Source organism: Acinonyx jubatus, chromosome B2 (assembly GCF_027475565.1).
Source record: "Acinonyx jubatus isolate Ajub_Pintada_27869175 chromosome B2, VMU_Ajub_asm_v1.0, whole genome shotgun sequence".
In the NCBI taxonomy this organism is placed as follows: Eukaryota; Metazoa; Chordata; class Mammalia; order Carnivora; family Felidae; genus Acinonyx; species Acinonyx jubatus.
Window position 1 is genome coordinate 9,442,755 of NC_069385.1, and position 18,543 is coordinate 9,461,297.

Below are 18,543 nucleotides of genomic sequence, written 5' to 3' on the forward strand. Positions count from 1 at the left end.
AATAATATTGAATACACAAACAGGCACATGCGTCAATCTCTGCTTCTACTCCCTAATTCTGGTGCTTTAGATATAGGTTGGTGCTGGCTCCTCCTTCCCAGCTGTGTCTCTTCTTCTAAGCTTGGTCCTGGGCAGTCTTCCCTCTCTAGGAGATCACAGTTGTGTTCATGGCTTCAAAGATCCTGTCCAAGGCTGGCTCGTGCTCAAGCCTCTCCCCTAAGCTCCAGACTCCCGCATCAGACTGACTACCTGCCATCTACACCTGGATGTGCAAAAGGCCCTTCAGAACCAACATGTCCCAGATGAAATGCATGACTTCATCCTTTCCCTAACCTACACACACACACACACACACACACACACACACACAGCCAGGTCCTCCTGCAGCAAAGACTGTGGCTTGTGTTTTATCTCCGATGTCTTGTACAGTGTCTGGTATAGAACAGGTGCTCAGACATCATGTGTGAAGGCTTTGGGGACCCACCACATAGAATTAATCTCATTCTAACCATGCCCCCCACAGCACTTGCAACTTCGCTATTTTCGCATACCTCTTTCCCGTTAAACTGTGAGCTTCTTGAGGGCAGGTCTGCACCCCCAGGTTCTCACATGTTGCTGGTCACAAGCAAAAATGTTCAGGGACTATTAATAAGCATATTTCTGCACAAAGCTTTGGCCTTTACTCAAATTTTCCTACAAATGAAGCAAAAAATTCTTTCCTTTCTGTTTTAAACTATCAAATCCTCCCATAAAACTGGCCTCCAAAATACTTGCAATAATGGATAAAGTAAATTTCTGTCTCGTATTTTTCCTGCTGTTTTCTCTGTTGGATTGCAGGCTTCATGTCGGGGCAGGGACAATATTCCCTCTGTTACATGTACACCAAGAACCAAACAAGCTGGGAGAAAGCTGCTGGTCCTCAGGCCACACCTGTTCAATGGCTGTCCCTCACTTCAGGCAGTGTTTAGTAACCGTGTACTCCATTCTAAACTATCTTTAGATGTAATTATTTTAAAATATAACACAATTATTACCAGTAATTTAAAATGAACCAAGCCACAAAACAAAGGTGGTAGGAAAAAAGATATAAAATCATTCACAAGATTTACGTTTTGGAACCAGTGATATGTCATCAGTACTTTTATTTTGGGAGACCAGTATTCATCTAAATTCTTGAATAAAAACCATATTAGGAAGTTTCAACTATAAAAATACACACTTCTGTAAATGCTCACCTCTTTTGTAGCAGAGTTTAACTAGTAGCCATTGGAACTAGTTCCAGAAGGAATTGACCTTTTTGTCCGTTTGCTTTTGTGATTTAAAACTAGGGGGGCAGATAACAAAGTGATTATACATTCCTACCAGTAACCTCCACCCTGTTGGTGGCAAATGTCTAAATGTGCCACTGTGGAGACAGGAATGAAGGGACCATGTCCCTTTGCTCTTTAGAAGGATTCTTCTCTTCAGAAATACCACTGAAGTCAAAATTTATTTTTGAAAGACCTCCCTATTGGGGTTTCAGAGCACTACCTTTCAAATGCTTCAAGACAGACTGGAATATTTTGCAACTAAAGAGTCACTGAAATCAGACAGTTGTAAATGACAGAATTTCTCAACTGATTAGCAGAGTATTTCCTGGAGTTTTTTTTTTTTTAAAGATGAAATGTAATTTCACAGTTGACTATATCAATAATTTCTAAAACAGACATTTTAAGACTTATTCTAGGGCACTTGGGTTGCTCAGTTGGTTGAGTGTCCAACTCTTGATTTTGGCTCAGGTCATGATCTCACGGTTCATGAGATGGAGTCCAGCATCGGGCTCTGTGCTGACAGCACAGTGCCTACTTGGGATTCTCTCTCTCTCCTCTCTCTCTGCCCCTCCCCTACTCATGAGTACTCTCCCAAAAATAAATAAGCATTAAAAAAAAAAAAAAAAAAAGAAGACTTATTCTGATAAATATGGGAAAGAAACCCCACTAAAAATATCTACAATAAAAAATTTGTACCTTTGGGTTAAACACGTAATTTTGGTCTTTGCACTGCGTCACTGCAGAACAACCTCTTACAAACTAACTCATAAAGGTGACACACTATCCTATGTTTAAAGAGTTTCAGAGAAGGAAAGACTTTCTGCCCCAGGCATCAATTTTGATGTTAAGTAATTCCCACTGTTAGAACATTCTTCTCCAAATCTTTCAGGCTCCATTTTTAAGTCTATTCACCCTTCTAAGATGCCCACACATGGTTTCTGGGGTGGAGGGAAATGGTCTGAGTACACGTCTAATTAAAACACACATTTAACTAGAATATCTCCAGAAATCATTGGAAATAGCATTATCTCTGGGAAAACAGAACTAGGTGGCTTGGGGATGGTAGAGGAAATGGGATTTTTCATCATATATCCTTTTGAATGTTTAAAATTTTACACCATGTGAATACAGTATTAAAAATATATTTAAATATGCACTGAATGAGGTAGAGAAAAGTGTTGCAGGAATACAGCTCTTTATCAGGTCTTTGGAGTAGGGTGAAAATGTGAGATCATGATTGGAGCTGAAGTTGGACACTTAACCGCCTGAGCCACCCAGGCACCCCTAAGATCATATCATGTGTAAACAGATACTTCTACTTTTTCCTTTCCTATTCAAATGCCTTTTATTTCTTTTTCTTGCCTAATTGCTCTTAAATTTCCAGGACCATGTTGAATAGAAATGGAGAGAGTGGTCATACTTGCCTTGTTCCTGATCGCAGAGCTAAAACTTTCAGTTTTTCACTGTTAAGCATGATATGAGCTGTGAGATCTTCATATATGGCTTTTACCATGTTGAAGTAATTTCCTTCTATTCTTAGTTTAGAAATTTTTTATGCAAGTGTGTTGAATTTCATCAAATATTTTTTCTGCATCTATGGAGGGGATCATATGGTTCTTATCCTACATTCTGTTAATGTGGTGTATCACATTAGTTGATTTTCATATTTTGTACATCCTTGCCTACCAGGAATAAATCCCACTTGCCTACTGTGTATTATCCTTTTAATTTGCTACTTAATTCAGTTTACTAGTATTTTGTTGAGGATTTTTGCATCTATATTCATCAAGGATATTGGTCTGTAATTTTCTTCTAGTGTTTTTGTCAAGCTTTGGTATTAGGGTAATGCTAGCCTCTTAAAATAAGCTTGGAAGTATTTCCTGCTCTTCAAGTTTGGGGGAGAGAGAGAGAGAAAGAATGGTGTTAATTCTTTGAATGTTTGGCAGAATTCACCAATTAAGCCATCTGGTGCTGGCATTTTCTTTCCTGTGAGGTTTTTGATTACTGATTCAATCTTGTTGCTAGTTATAGGTCTGCTCAGATTTCCTATTTCTTTATGATTCAGTCTTGGTAAGTTGTATGTTTCTAGGAATTTACCCATTTCTTTCAGGTTATCCAAATTGTTGGCATGGAACTGTTCACAGTAATTTCTAACGATCCTTATTTCAGTGGCATTAGTTGTATTATCTCCTCTCTCACATTTTTTTTTTTTTAAGATTTATTTTTAAGTAATCTCTACACTCAATGTGGGGCTCAAACTTACAACCCAGACAGAGATTAAGAGTCACACATTCGGGGCGCCTGGGTGGCTCAGTTGGTTAAGCGTCCAACTTCAGCTCAGGTCACGATCTTACGGTCCAGGAGTTCAAGCCCCGCGTCGGGCTCTGGGCTGATGGCTCGGAGCCTGGAGCCTGCTTCCGATTCTGTGTCTCCCTCTCTCTCTGCCCCTCCCCCATCCATGCTCTGTCTCTGTCTCAAAAATAAATAAACGTTAAAAAAAAAAAATTGTCACACATTCTACTGAATGAGCCAGCCAGGGGACCCTCCTCTTTCATTTCTGATTTTTTTTGTTTTGTTTGTTTTCATTTAATTTTACCTGAGTCATCTCTTTTTTAACTTTAGAGTCTAAAGTTTTGTCAGTTTTATCGATCTTTTCAAAAAATCAACTCTTAGTTTCATTTTTTTATTTTTCTATTTTCCATTTCATTTTATTTTTGCTTGAAACCTTAGTATTTCCTTCCTTCTAACTTGGCCTAAGTCTGTTCTTTTTCTAGTTCCTTGAGTTGTAAAGTTAGATTGTTTGAGATCTTTCTTCTTTTCTTTATTGTATTTATTGATATAAATGTCCCTCTTAGTGCTACTTTTGCTGCATCCCATAAGTTTTGGCAGGTTGTGTTTTCATTTTCATTAGTTTCAAGGTATTTTCTAATTTTCCTTTCAGTTTCCTCACTGACCCATTTGGTTAATCAGGGGTATGTTCTTAAATTTTCACATATTTGTGAATTTTCCAATATTACCTATACTATTCACTTCTGGTTTCATTCCATTGTGATTGAAAAAGATACCTAATTTCAATTTTCTTAAATTTGTTAACACATGTTTTGTGACCCAACACATGATCTATTCTGGAGAAAGTTCTTCGTGTGCTTCAGAAGAATGTATGTTCTGCTTCTGTTGAGTGAAATGTTCTATATATGCCTGTTAGGTCCACTTGGTTTATAGCGTTGTTAAAGTCCACTGCTTCTTTATGGATTTTCTGTCTGGATATACTGTCTGGTACTGAAAGAGGGGCCGTGAACTCTCCTACCATTACAATATATATTGCTGCTTATTTCTCCTTTCAGTGCTGTCAATGTTTGCTTCATCAGTGTTTTATGTATTTAGGTTCTCTGATGTTCCATGCATATATAATTGTTCTATCTTCCAAGTGAATTGGCCCTTTTTCCATTATATAATGTCTTTGTCTCTTGTGACAGTTTCTGACAAAGTCTATTTTGTCTGATATAAATACAGTCACCGTTGCTGTCTTCTGGTTAACATGTGCGTGGAGTTATCTTTTTCCATCCTTTTACTTTCAGCATACATATGACCCTAAATCTAAAGTGAGTCTCCTACAGGCAACATATGGTTGGACCTTGGCTTTTTTAATCCATTCAGCTACTCCATGTCTTCTTACTGAGGAGTTTAATTCATTTACATTTAAAGTAATTATTGATAAGAAAGAACTTACTATTGCCATCTTGTTCATTGTTTTATGCCAATCTTATAGTCGTTTTGTCCTTCTTTTCCTCTCTTGCTCACTCTGCACTGAGCCAGGGGGAGAGGCTGTAATGAGTACTGCCATACTAATTCAAACACTATCTCAGTGGCCCCGGCATGCTGTTAGCTCTTTGAGGCAGGTGAGACGGAAGCCAGTGCCTCAGCTGCACCCAGAAAAAAATCAGAATGTTGCACGTGTAGTTCAGTTCTTCCCTTTTCTTCCTAGGAAGAAGCTGAGAGCTGGGGTTTTTCTTTCAGTCATATTATACTTTGCTGGGAGTAGTGATGATGGCAAGAGGGTATCTTGAATTTTCCTACCAGCTTTGATGTGGCTGATTTCACATTTAACCACGGGTGCAGGAGTCTTTCAACTAGTTTCTGGATTTTTCACAAAGGGAGCTGGTCTGTGTATTATTGATTTGGTGTATCTGCTAATAAGGAAAGGAGGGTCCAGGGCTTGCTATTCAGACACCTTGCTCATGCTGCTCCCGCCCAACATATTCTTTAAAAGACGTACCTAATAATCCATTTATATGAATAACTGCCTCCCATCTTTCATTCTTAAATTATATTGTTAAATATAAATTTCAAAAAAGGTTTTTTATTTAATATATTTTATAATCTGTCTATACTGTGTGTTCTGTACAGTGATTCATCAATGATATGTGTCCAGAGAAAACAAAGAGCAACGTAATTTTTAAACATCTTAATTACCATTTTCAGTCAACCAAAATAGCATTGACAAAGAAAGTATAAACACAGTAGCTGCACCTGTTTTTGCTAAAGAACGCTATTTTCTCCTATAAAGAGCTCAACAGAACGTCCAGAATAACAAAAAGGAAAAACCAAAAAAAAACTAAACAGTATCAGTAGTTGCATAAAGATAGCCATGAAGGGTGGGAGGCCATCTGATTTCCTTTCCTAGGTAGGTTTCCATTATTTTCCTTGTTACTCACATCCTCCCTGCCTATTTTGGCAAAAACCATTCTTATACGTGTTCCGTTTAGGGCTTAAGATAAAATGGGTTTCCCTTTTGCAGTATACACTAATAAAAAGTCATGAGAAAATCTAATGGGGGGCAAGAAAGAAAATCACTCTTTCCAGTGGTTTAGATTTAAATCTAATTTCAAAGTTGTTCCCACAAACTGCCAGGTAGACTACTCCATAGGTCCTTTAACCTACTTACAGTCCACTCACAATGGAGGGTCTTCGCCATAGAAACGGATCACTGTGATGTTATTCTAGCGAGTTGGTGGATATTAAACAATAATGATAAATTATTTGAGTACAAGAACTTGTGTGAGAGAGATCTCCATGTTTCTTTCTTGTTGTGCTGAACACAATGGCTTTAAAATCTTTCCAGTGAAGCTAAACCAATATAGCACCTATAATTATTACCTTAAAGGTCCAGATAGAGGACTAGGCACAGTCAGTGGAGTCACTCCAAACACCAGCACTTAATGGGCCAGCAAAGGGAAATATTTTCTCATGGTGAATAAACCGTCTTTGCAAATAATATATTGTGATTCTTTTTAATTTGGTTTCGTTAAATTTGACTTTTATTCTAGCAAAGAGTTGGCATCATCTATGAGGTAGTCATTAGTTGTATGTCAAATATCAGCCATTTACATTTATACAACATCACTTTTTTAGCTGAGAAAGCAGAGTTCTTACATTACTTTTTAAAGTTTCCTTTATAAATCTTTTCCTATCTTATAGTGTAAGACAAAGTAAAACTTCAGAATGAATACCCATCTCCTCTGATTCAACAGATGTCCTCCTTTAAAGCCATGGGCTAATCCAAGTGCCAGACAAGTTATTTACTGCAATCTGACAAGAGCCTTCTTCAAATTAAAGAGGAGGTGTGAGCATGGCTCTGTGGCTATGGAAGGAAATGCCACATTCTGAAGAGGTTTATAATGAAGTAACTCATGCTATTAGGGATTTACTTTAAGTACAGCAAGTTAAAAAAAAAAAGAATAAAGGGATAAAAAAGCAAATGTGGCAAAATATACAAAGGTTCTTTATTCTATTTACTATTTTTTTTTAATAAAGGAGGAATTGATTTTATTTTTTTTTTTAAAAAATATTTGTTATTGAGAGAGAGACAGAGAGACAGAGAGAGAGACAGAGAGAGACAGAGAGGGTGCGCACATAAGTAGGGGAGGGGAAGAGAGAAGAGGGAGACACAGAATCCAAAGCCAGCTTCAGGCTCTGAGCCATCAGCACACAGCCAGATGCGGGGCTTGAGCTCACAAACTGTGAGATCATGACCTGAGCTGAAGTCAGACGCTCAACAGACTGAGCCACCCAGGCACCCCTCTATTTATTTTTGATATGCTACTGATTTTTTTTCTAATCAGAGTTTAAAAACTACCTAATTAAAAACACTCTACAGGATTATTTATCACTTAGAATACCGGGGAATTAGCAAATCTTCTTGAGTTCCATCTTGGTACTTCAATCATAACCTTACACTTAAAAAGTAAACGAATAATTACGGTTGTCAACTAACTGATGTGTTAAAGTTTTCATTAGTACCTATGCTAGTCTCTTTTTCATCAATTACTGTCTTTGAAAAGATGTCGTATAGTAACGATGTAAAATTTGTAGTTTGTAAATTCTTTGAACTACATCAATTAAAAGGCCTGCACTGACCTTTAATGACCCTGCTACACTACCTACCCCAGTCCTGACTGCACTCTCCTCCAAATGGGAAATAAGCGTCATATGTTTTGCAAAGTGTGTACATAAAAACAAAAGGTACGATGGGTACTTTCAGTGATTTTTCTCGTTGCTGTCCCCCTTGTGGCACCAGCAGGATTTAAAGGTGGTGTACAAACACTGCTGGACTTGGGATCACTGATCACATCAGCAGATGCCACAGATCAGATCAGAAGGAACCACATGATGTGAAACATTTCCTTTCAGCTGCCAAGAAGAGGCTTGGGATCTACCCTTTGTATGCAAAAGCAAAAAGAATACAACTTCCCTCTTCCTAGGTCAAAAAACACAAAAACAACAAAATGATAACACACCAGAGCAGAGGGTAGAGGACATGATGTCGCCCCACTTATATTTGCTATTTAATTATTTAAGACCTCCTTCTTTGGGGGCGCCTGGGTGGCTCAGTTGGCTAAGTGTCCAAATTCGGCTCAGGTCCTGATCTCAACAGTCTGTGAGTTCGAGCCCCGCATTGGGCTCTGTGCCGACAGTTCAGAGCCTAGGGCCTACTTTGGATTCTGTGTCTCCCTTTCTCTCTGCCCCTCCTCTGCTCATGCTCTCTCTCTCAAAAATATATAAAACATTAAAAAAAGAGACCTCCTTCTTTTAAAGAGTTTTAGTGTTTATAAACAAATATTACCCCTAGTCATGGAAAACTAAGACTAGACATTTAGTAAAAAGATGTATTAGGTGAAGAATTCTCATTTCACACAAACAACTGCCTTCTTTTAAAAAATTTTTTTTCCAACGTTTATTGATTTTTGAAACAGAGAGAGAGCATGAACGGGGGAGGGGCAGAGAGAGGGAGACACAGAATCTGAAACAGGCTCCAGGCTCCGAGCTGTCAGCACAGGGCCCGACGCGGGGCTCGAACCCACGGACCGCGAGATCATGACCTGAGCCGAAGTCGGCCGCTTAACCGACTGAGCCACCCAGGCGCCCCCAAACAATTGCCTTCTAAACAAGGACAATTTCTACTGAACATTCTTTTAAATAGAGAAGACTCCTTTATGTGGATATTAAAATTTAATCATGATTACAAAAATTCAGCTCACCTACATTTTTGTATCTACTACATGAAGTGAAGTATACCTGTATTTCATTAGGACTGTGAACATCTGGAGCAAATACTTGACATATTCCAACTATGTGACAAATATTTTTTTCCTAACAAAACACTCCAAAGGAGAAACCACTGGTTATTTATTGTAATTGAAGGTCAAGTATAATATGTATCCACTGAAATCACAGTTTTCACTTGTAAGACTGTGGCTATGCAGACCTTCCTCGACTTACCCCCACCCCCACCCCAGGGGGTATGCATTCCTATAAACCCATCATAAGTTGAAAATATCCTGAGTCGAAAATGCATATAATACAACTCACCTATTGGACATCATACCTTAGCCTGTGATGTTGTATCTTAAACGTGCTCAGAACACTTATACTACTTCACAGTTGAGCAAAATCATCTAACACAAAACTTATTTTATAACGGAGTGTTGAATCTCTGTACTTTATTCAACACTGTACTGAAAGGAAAGCCAGAATGGCCGTACGAGTGCAGAAGGGCTGCCAGCATATCAGTCACCCGTCCTTGTGACTGAACGGCTGGCTAACCGGGAGCCACAGCTCCTGTGCGGCAGCAGCAGGAGAGGGCTGCACTCGCCCGGGAAAGATTAAAATTTTTAATTCAAAATTTGAAATATGGTTTCTACTGAATGCATATCGCCTTTGCAATATTATAAAGTCAAAATTAGAGAAAGACAGGTATCATATGATTTCGCTCATATGTGGAATTTAAGAAACACAACAGATGAACATAGGGGAAGGGAAGGAAAAATAAGATAAAAACAGAGAGGGAGGCAAACCATAAGAGACTCTTCAATACAGAGGACAAACTGAGGGTTGCTGGAGGGGAGGTGGGTGAGGGTGGGGTTAAATGGGTGATGGGTATTAAAGAGGGCACTTGTTGGGATGACCACTGGGTATTACATGAAGGTATCATATGCAAGTGATGAATCACTGGGCTCTACTCCTGAAAGCAAAACTACATGCATGTTAACTCACTTGAATTTAAATTAAAAAAACAAAAACAAAAACAGATGCAACACATAGGAACTATGTTAATGACAGAAGCTGTAAATAAAGATTTTTAACAAACAATCAAAGTATCGTAAGTCAAACTGTTTTAAGTTGGGGACCATCTGTATATACTCTGGAGAAGAAAATGTGGTTTTTTAAACATTTTTATCTTTTTTAAAGTTCATTTATTTTGAGAGAGAGAGAATGTGAGAGCAAGTGAGCACGAGCGGGGTAGGGGGAAGGACGGGGAAGACACAGAATCCCAAGCAGGCTCCATGCTCAGCAAGGAGCCTGATGTGGGGCTTGATCACATGACCATGAAATCATGACCTGAGCCAATATCAAGAGTCAGATGCATAATCGACTGAGCCACCCAGGCGTCCTGAAAATGTGTTTTTAAAGCTCTAGGTCTCTCCCCTTTATTGTATGGGACTGTGCTCGTGATGTATTTTCTAAGTTCATGATCATCACACAATATCCTCTGCCATATAATTTAACCATGGTTTGTTATCTTTTGTTGTCTGGATAAACTCTATGATGTAGTTAATTATATGTACTATCAAAATTGGTGAACAATAAGCATTTGACTTTATGGTTTTTTAAAAAAACACTGAATTGTGTCCTCATTAAAGGAAATGAGGCTTACAGTTTCCTTCTTGTGGCTATAAACATAATTTAGGATGTTCATCATGGATATACGTAACAGGCACACTAGATAAAGAGAAGAATTTCAGAATTACAACACAAAAAAGGCTGTTGGCTCAGGGTATATAAAAACTGTCATTACTGTGGAGTAAGAGGGGCCAGACAGGACACAGGAAGAAAAGGGGGAAACGAGTCTTAGGGCAGGTGATCTGTTAAGGTGCCGTCAGCTCTAGCCTGCTGACCTCAGGCAGCACAGCAGGGCACCAAGCCAGGAGACAGAAAGAGTCATCTTGCAAACGCTTTCATCCCAGCAGATCACGTGTATTTTCTTGGCAGGGTAGCCTAATATCTAACAATTCTCACCGAGCTGGATTTTCCATACCATGTGTTAGGATTAAACTGTCAATTCACATTCAGAAACTGCTTTGGATTGGAGTAGGAAGAATTCAGATATTAGGATCCCCATTCAAACTGCTTTTTTAAGGAGGGATAACCATATATCCTGAAAAATGAGAAAATAAAAAATGCCTGTATCTAATCAGCCAAAACTAATGAAATCTCCACACCAATACTGGCAGATGTGAAAACCCCTGCTTTATAAAACAGTATTTTCTATATAAAACAGTATGAATGAAAACCTAATGCTGGGTGCTCCTAGGGCAGGATGTGCAGGGCAAACCAGGAATTTCTCTCATGCGTGTGTATGGTAGTTGGGGATGGGAGGGAAATGGCATTTCTTGGGCAAGGCCATGGACTTCACTGTCTCCAGGCACAGAGAGGAGAGAGGCTGGCAGTTCCACACAAAGCATTCTTCCCTCACTCCCTACTTGCCGAAGCTACTGCCCTGAGGACACCTGGCTACAGGGAAGAATGAGGCGTGGTCCCTGCCCTCACATCTGGTAAGGAAGAAAACACCCAACCAACAGTTACTACAGAATGTGGAAAATGTTACAGAATGTGCTCTTGGCACACAGGAGGTGCTCCTGGAGCACCTGGCTAGCGAGCCAGACTGACTAACTCTGCCTGGGTGAGGAGCAGAGGAAAGGGCAGACTGTGAAGGGTCTTCAAGGATGGGTGGACCCTCCCTGGACAGACAAGGGGCAAGGGCAGAAGGAACATCATGTGCAAAGGCAAGAAAGCAATACGAATTCAGGAAACCAAAGTAGCCCACTGAGGCTAGTATGTAGGGGAATGGCGGCCAGAGAGAAGGCTACAGAGCTAAGAGAGGTCACATGATGGCCTGGATGCCTTCCCAAATCCCACTTAATTGACAGTAATGAGTGTGAAACTCTAACAGAGAGCTGGAGAGAGGAGGTCAGCAGACAGAGAAGCCAACATCTAGAAACTGGACAGCAGATGGACACATGGTGAGTGACCAAACAGACCAGAGCAAGTAAAGGCCCAATCCCACAGCAAGTTAGAAGATAAGGAGTAAGCTGATTTGTGCCATGGAAGCCAGAGACCCTTCCCCAGGTGGAGGTGAGGGTGGAAGTACGGAGAAAGAACAGGCAAAGTTTCACATGTCTTCTCCCATCCACACAGACAGCAGGTGCACATTGTCTGATCCCCTGGAGGGGCTAAATGGAAGCCCAGGGCGAGGGGCCAGACACACACACAGCTCAGGGGCCTACAGTAAAACACCAGCAACTCAATGTGAGAAACGAGCCCACCGCAGTCACTAGGTAAGGTACGTGCAGAAGCACAGGCCCAGGCACTGCCTCGCAGTGAAGCCCATCACTTAGCAGCACCACCACCCCCGCACCCCAGTGTCCAGGTCATTTTTTAGTCTCCACCTCTAAAATATGAGATGACCAAAGACCACCCAGACATGTGAGAAAAGCATCTAATATGAAAAAGCAGCCAAAACAAAGCCAGAAAGAACCTGAAGGAAAAAGATGGTGAAGAATACAGAGGGATACTTCAGAATCTCCAATTAATATCTTTATATTGTTTCATCCTCTGTGAAATATGAATATGATGCTATTTTTAATTTTCTTTTAATGTTTTATTTTATTTTTGAGAGAGAGAGACAGTGTGAGTGGGGGAGAGGCAGAGAGAGAGGGAGACACAGAACTTAGAGTGGGCTCCAGGCTCTGTGCTGTCAGCATAGCCCAATATGGGGCTGAACCCACGAACTGTGAGATCATGACCTGAGCCGAAGTCGGATGCTTAACCAACTGAGCCACCCATGCACCCCAATGCTCTTTTTTTTAAAGCACAACCAGAAAACAAAAAAGAGTTCTTAAAAATTAAAAACACCATTAATTTTTTGAAGGTCAAAGAAAACTTGGAAGATATTGCCCAGAAAATAGGATAAGCAGGCAAAGAAAAGAAACTGGGAGAGAAAAGATATTAAAATCAGATCATCAATCTAGAAGGACAATATCTGAGTAGTAAGATATCCAGAAAGAGAAGATACCAAAGAGCTAAAAGAATGAGTTGCAAAGGGATTGCCATGTCCCAGCTAAACAAGGGAGGAGACATATAAAGCAAATGTCTTAAAATTTCCAATACCCAGAAGACATGTTCCACCAAAAGAGGGTACCACCAAACCACAAAATAAAAGTGCATGATCCCGGAAATAGGGACTCCCATACCAGGGGAGACAAGGGAACCAACGCCCAGGGTACCTACCAGCTGTGCTGCTGGCGCGGGGGCCCGAGGGCCATGGGAGGAACAGCACCAGAAAACCATCTCCTGAGTGGTGGAATATATTCCGAAAGGTTTCTAATATTTTGGAGAGTGTAGGGATTAATCTGATTGGTACCCAGACAAATAAACAGTAAGTAAGGCAACTTTACTAACTGTGGGCAAAGCCAAGGACTCACGAGGCAGCCATTCAACCTTGGTTGTATGTGCCAATTGTCTATGAATCCCATGTTCACCATGGAACACTGACCACCAACTGTGCAGACAGGAGCACGCAGGGAAGCGGGGCGTGGGAGAGAATAAGGCTGCGTACAGAAAGGGGTATTCCAAGACTTCTCATTTTCCAGGTAGGAAGTTAGTAGAGAACACCTGAGGCTCAACAGTCAAGATCAGACAGAACAAGCCTTTAATTCAGAAATATGGAGAGAAACACAAAGAGTCAAAATAAAAAGTGCCTGCCACAGGGAGTGGGAATCCGGGAGCAGGAGTTAGGGAGTGGGAATCAGAGAGTGGGAAACGGGGAGTAGGAATCAGAGTGAGAAGCAGAGTAGGAATTGGGGAGTGGGAATCGGAGTGGGAGTCAGAAAGTTGAAACTGGAGTGGGACTCGGGGAGGGGAAATAGGGGAATAGGAATCAAAGTGTGAAGGATAGCACTGGGAACTAAAAGGTGCCTGTGTGTTTTAAACTTTTTTCATTATAAGCCTACTAGTACTATTTGACTTTTAAAAACTACAGCTCTTTGGGGCATCTGGGTGGCTCAGTCAGTTGAGCATCCAACTCGATTTGTGCTCAGGTCATGATCCCAGGGTCGTGGGATAGAGTCACGTGTCAGGCTCCGTGCTGACTGTGTGGAGCTTGCTTGGGATTCTTCCTCTCCCTCTGCCCTTCCCGTGCTTGTGTTCTCTAAAAAAATAAATAAGCAACAAAAACTACAGGTATTTAACAAAAGCTAGTAAACATAAAGTTAGAAAGGGACCAGATTGTATAGAGAGGAACCAGACTCATATGTTTATCTTATAGATTTTCCCTCAAAAAACAAAATGTTAAGACACAAGCCCAAATTCGCATCTAACACAGACAGAAACAGAGTGGTCCTGCCCTCTCCTCCCAGGAGCCCCCTCCATCCCTTGCCCCAGGAAGGCAGCTCCACAGTCTGCAAGCCACTGCTACAGGCAAAGGGAGATCTTTAACTTCAACGACGAGGCAGCTGTGTGGTTCAGTCAGTTGAGTGTCCGACTTTGGCTCAGGTCATGATCTCGCGGTTCGTGAGTTCGAGCCCCTGCGTCAAGCTCTGTGCTGACAGCTCGGACCCTGGAGCCTGCTTCAGATTCTGTCTTCCCTCTCTCTCTGCCCCTCCCCCACTCATGCTCTGTCTCTCAAAAGTAAGTCAATAAATAAATAAACAAACAAACAATAACTTCAACAACCTGAAAAGTCACTCCTTCCCTTACCACACGGGAACCAGGAAGGAGGCAGCCCAGTGCGCCAGAAGCAGCCACCGAGGAACAGAGGGAACCAGCCAGGGAACAAAGCTGGAGAAGAGGGACAGTGGGAAGAACCTGTAAGTCACCAAATCGAGCAGTCCTGTTACAGAGTGCAAGGTGTGTGAGAGCTTAGACACCTGCACTTGAGCTGGTTTGAACATAACCATCTTTAACATGTAAATACAAATAAATCATCCCTGACACGGAAGTATTTAAGAAGTGGAATCACCAGGCCTTGGTGACCAAGAGGAGACTGAAGCCAAGGAGGAGGGCAAGTCCAGTGTGAGTGGTCAGCAACAGAAGAGAGGGCAGGGAAGAAGACTGCCGTGCTAAGCAGGGCCCACGCTGGATTAAGTGGGGTCCAGGCAGGCAGCCAGCTCAGCGGGAGGGACAGACGGTGCACACAGAACGCAGCTCGGGGAGCCTGCATACTCAGGTGGGAGCTGACAGGCCGTGGCAGTGGGAGAAATCAGCCCAAAGGAGAGAAAAAGGGAAAAACCCCATGTTGGAGCCCTAGACAAGTGGACCAGGTGAGGAGGAGGAATGAGCACAGGAGGGCTTCCAGGAGCAGGGTGTGGGGGTGTGGATGTGACAACCCAGGCCTCGCTGTAGGCTGGGGGGAGAGCAGTGTCCAGAAAGCATGAGTGAGGCCTGGAAATGCGGACTGGGGTCACAGACGCCTCGGTCAGAGTTGGAGAGGACAGTGTGGGAGGGGGCAAAGTGAAGCCCCAGGCTGCTTGGAGGACAGGCTTCACATGGGGCAAGGATTCTGTGGCTCTGGGGGCCTGGGGAGAGAGACAGCTCTGTCAGAGCAGAAAGCAGGAGCAGCTGGAAAGAAAGGCCAACAGTCGAGGACTGAGATCCCTGAAAAGGACCACCGAGTCAGGGAGGAAGCTGCAAGGCCCGGACGACCCACATGCATTTGTATGTTATCCTTGCACAGAGGTCATGCTAATCCACTCTGGATCATTCCAATTTTAGTATGTGTGCTGCCGAAGTGGGCACTAGATGAACTACATGGCATCTGATCTGGGGACTGCACTGTGAGTGACAACGAGTATTGCTAACTTCCCTAACATGTACACAGTTTCCATGCCTAGGGATCCCCTTAAAATAAATCCAAATGGTTCACACATCAAACTACAGGAGCTGTGGTAGAGAAGGGAGACCCAGAAAGAGAAAAACGAACCACTAGCCTAAAAAGTAGTTCTCTGCAGGCCTCCTTGTGCCCATGGCAGGGGGGTTCTGGGGAGCTTTCTTCTTGTGAGGTGTTCTCCCAAGAGGGGTGGGAACTAGAGCTTTCTTCCTGTAGTTTAGGTGTGCCCTTTCACTCAGAACAGGAACCACAAAACTCTTCCTCATCCAACCTAAATTCCTGAGATGAGAGTCTGAGGCTTTTTCCTTCCATCCCATCTTCCATGGACACAGATCCACCGGATGTTCACTGTTCTAGGAGAGCCTAGCTCATGCCCACACACACTGGATCACGTGCTGGCATCTCCACCTTTCCTGATGGAAATGTACCTCAACTTCTCAACAACTTTTTCTGGTTCAAAGGCTCTCAAAGTGGACTCATGTTCACCTAAGACTCAAAGAATACAGGATGGATACATGTGAGTGTGTATGTTTCAAAGCAGTTACCTGTATCAAGAGGCATGGTGTTCCCCTAGACCCCTGGAGACTGTACAGGGGACCAAGCATCCTCCTCCTACAGCACTCTGTTGTGATGCTGGGTGTTTCTTAGTAATGGCAAAAGCTTCACTGCTGCATTATTCTTGACCAACTGGGGACCCACAGATATTTTTTCCCCATATTTATATTTATTTCTCTGACATTTTCGATTTACACCATTTGTTGTTTCTCCCAAGCCCTACAAATACTGTTCTATTTATAAATACATCTCAAGTTTATCAAGCTGAATTTATGTGTCTTTTCTGTGAATTTTCTATTCTTCAAAATATTTTTTGACAACTCATATTTTTTATGAGGCCGTTAAGAACTGAATGTTTGTATCCTACTCAAAATTCATATACTGAAGGCTTAATCTCTAATGTGACAGTATTTGGAGACACAGCCTGTAAAAAGGTAAGGTAATTAAGGTTAAATGAGGTCATAGGGATAGGGCCGAAAACCAGTGGGACTGGTGTCCTTATACAAAAAGGAAGAGATACCAGGGATGAGCATACACAGGAAAGGTCACATGAGGTCACAGAAAGATGGTGGCCACCTGCAAGCCAAGGAGAGAGGCTTCATGAGAAACCAGACCTGCCAACGCCTGATCTTGAACTTTCATCCTCTGGAACTGTGAGAGAGAAATGTCTGTTGCTTAAGCCCTCCAGCCAGCAGAATTGTTACAACAGCCTGAGGAGACTAAGACAGTCTTTACCTACTATATAAACTACAAGTAGGATCATATTTCCTTCTTGCAATTTAATGGAAGATAAATTTTAGCCTAAAATGAAACACATCACTTGGGAAAAAAAAAATCGCTGTTAAGTATAGATGAAATTAAGAACATGCTATGAAAAACTAGTCTTGTTTTTACAAAGGTTCCATCAGAATCAGCAACCCTCAGTGGGATAACATGACATTATACACTTCTTAATGTGGCTCAGTGTACATGATAAGGTATCACCTATTAACTGTTCTTACCAAAACTATTTAATCCAAATTTAATCTCAACCTAACTTCCCATTGATAGAAAATACAGAGGCCAGTAGAAATTAAATGATACTATGGGTAAACAACTGTGCAAGTCCAGAGTGTGGAATATTGTACAAGGTAACCACACTAAACTTGCTAGAAAGGCAATGTCATTTAAAAAAGAAAAAAAGAGGAAACTTTTCTAGACTCAAGACATAATAAACGACTGCTGTATACAACTTAGATCTTGGTTCTAAATAACAAAAAAAATAAATTAAAAAAAAAGGAAAAAAACCTACAAAACTCATTCTTGTAACAATTAGAGAGCTATGAAGAGCGGCTGGGTACCAGCTAATATCACTGCTAATTTCCTGGGGGTTAAAATGTAGGAGAATGAACTTATTCTTAGGACAAGCATATTGAAATGTTTTGGGGTGACGTGTCATAATGTCTATAACTGACGTTCAAAAACAGTACTACAAAAAATGTGTGCATGTATGAAGAGAGAGGGAGAATGGAAGGCAGGCAGAGGAAGAGGAGGAGAGCATACATAAATATGGCAAAATATTAGTTGCTGAATTTAAGGCAAGTATATTCTCTCAATTTTCTGTAATGTTTGAATATACGAGTAACAGAAAGCCGGGAAGGATTATCCCAAAGGTCACCTCTAAACTGTCTAGATCAGGATGTAAAGGGGTCAGTTCATGAATGGAATCCTATGAGCTCCCACCCAACATTCTATGCAAAGCGACACATATAATCATGTTATGTGCACATGCACATCTTTCCAGGAAAAGGGTTGCCACTTTCCATCTAGGATTTAGTCTATAAACCCCAAAAGTGTTGGGCACCTGAGTGGCTCAGTCAGTTAAGTGTCCGACTCTTGGTTTCAGCTTGGGTCATCATCTCACACCTCATGAGTTCAAGCCCCACGTTGGGCTCTGTGCTGACAGCGTGGAGCCTGCTTGGGATTCTCTCCCTCTCCTTCTCCCTCTCTCTCTACCCCTCCCCTGCTCGTGCTCTCTCTGTCCCTTTCAAAAATAAACAAACATTAAAATACACACACACACACACACACACACAAAGAAAAATACACAAGTAGGAAAACAGCTAGACTCTTATCTAACTCACTTGTAAAATGGTACTCCTTTTATTTTAAAAAGTTAGGAAGCAGCCTAAAATCCTGTATGATTGGAACTATCTCAAGATGTGAGGAGGCAGCTTCATCCTGGATGGTGTTTTA

General features: G+C 41.5%; 1 protein-coding gene and 1 non-coding gene across 5 annotated transcripts in view; both read right to left on the bottom strand.

Annotated features, from left to right (window-relative positions):
• Positions 1–18,543, bottom strand: part of TULP4 (TUB like protein 4) — a 239,541-nt gene that overhangs the window by 44,734 nt on the left and 176,264 nt on the right. The window lies entirely within an intron of this gene.
• Positions 15,556–15,662, bottom strand: LOC113598963 (U6 spliceosomal RNA). Its single transcript, XR_003419724.1, has one exon. It is a non-coding gene; the product is annotated as a U6 spliceosomal RNA (small nuclear RNA).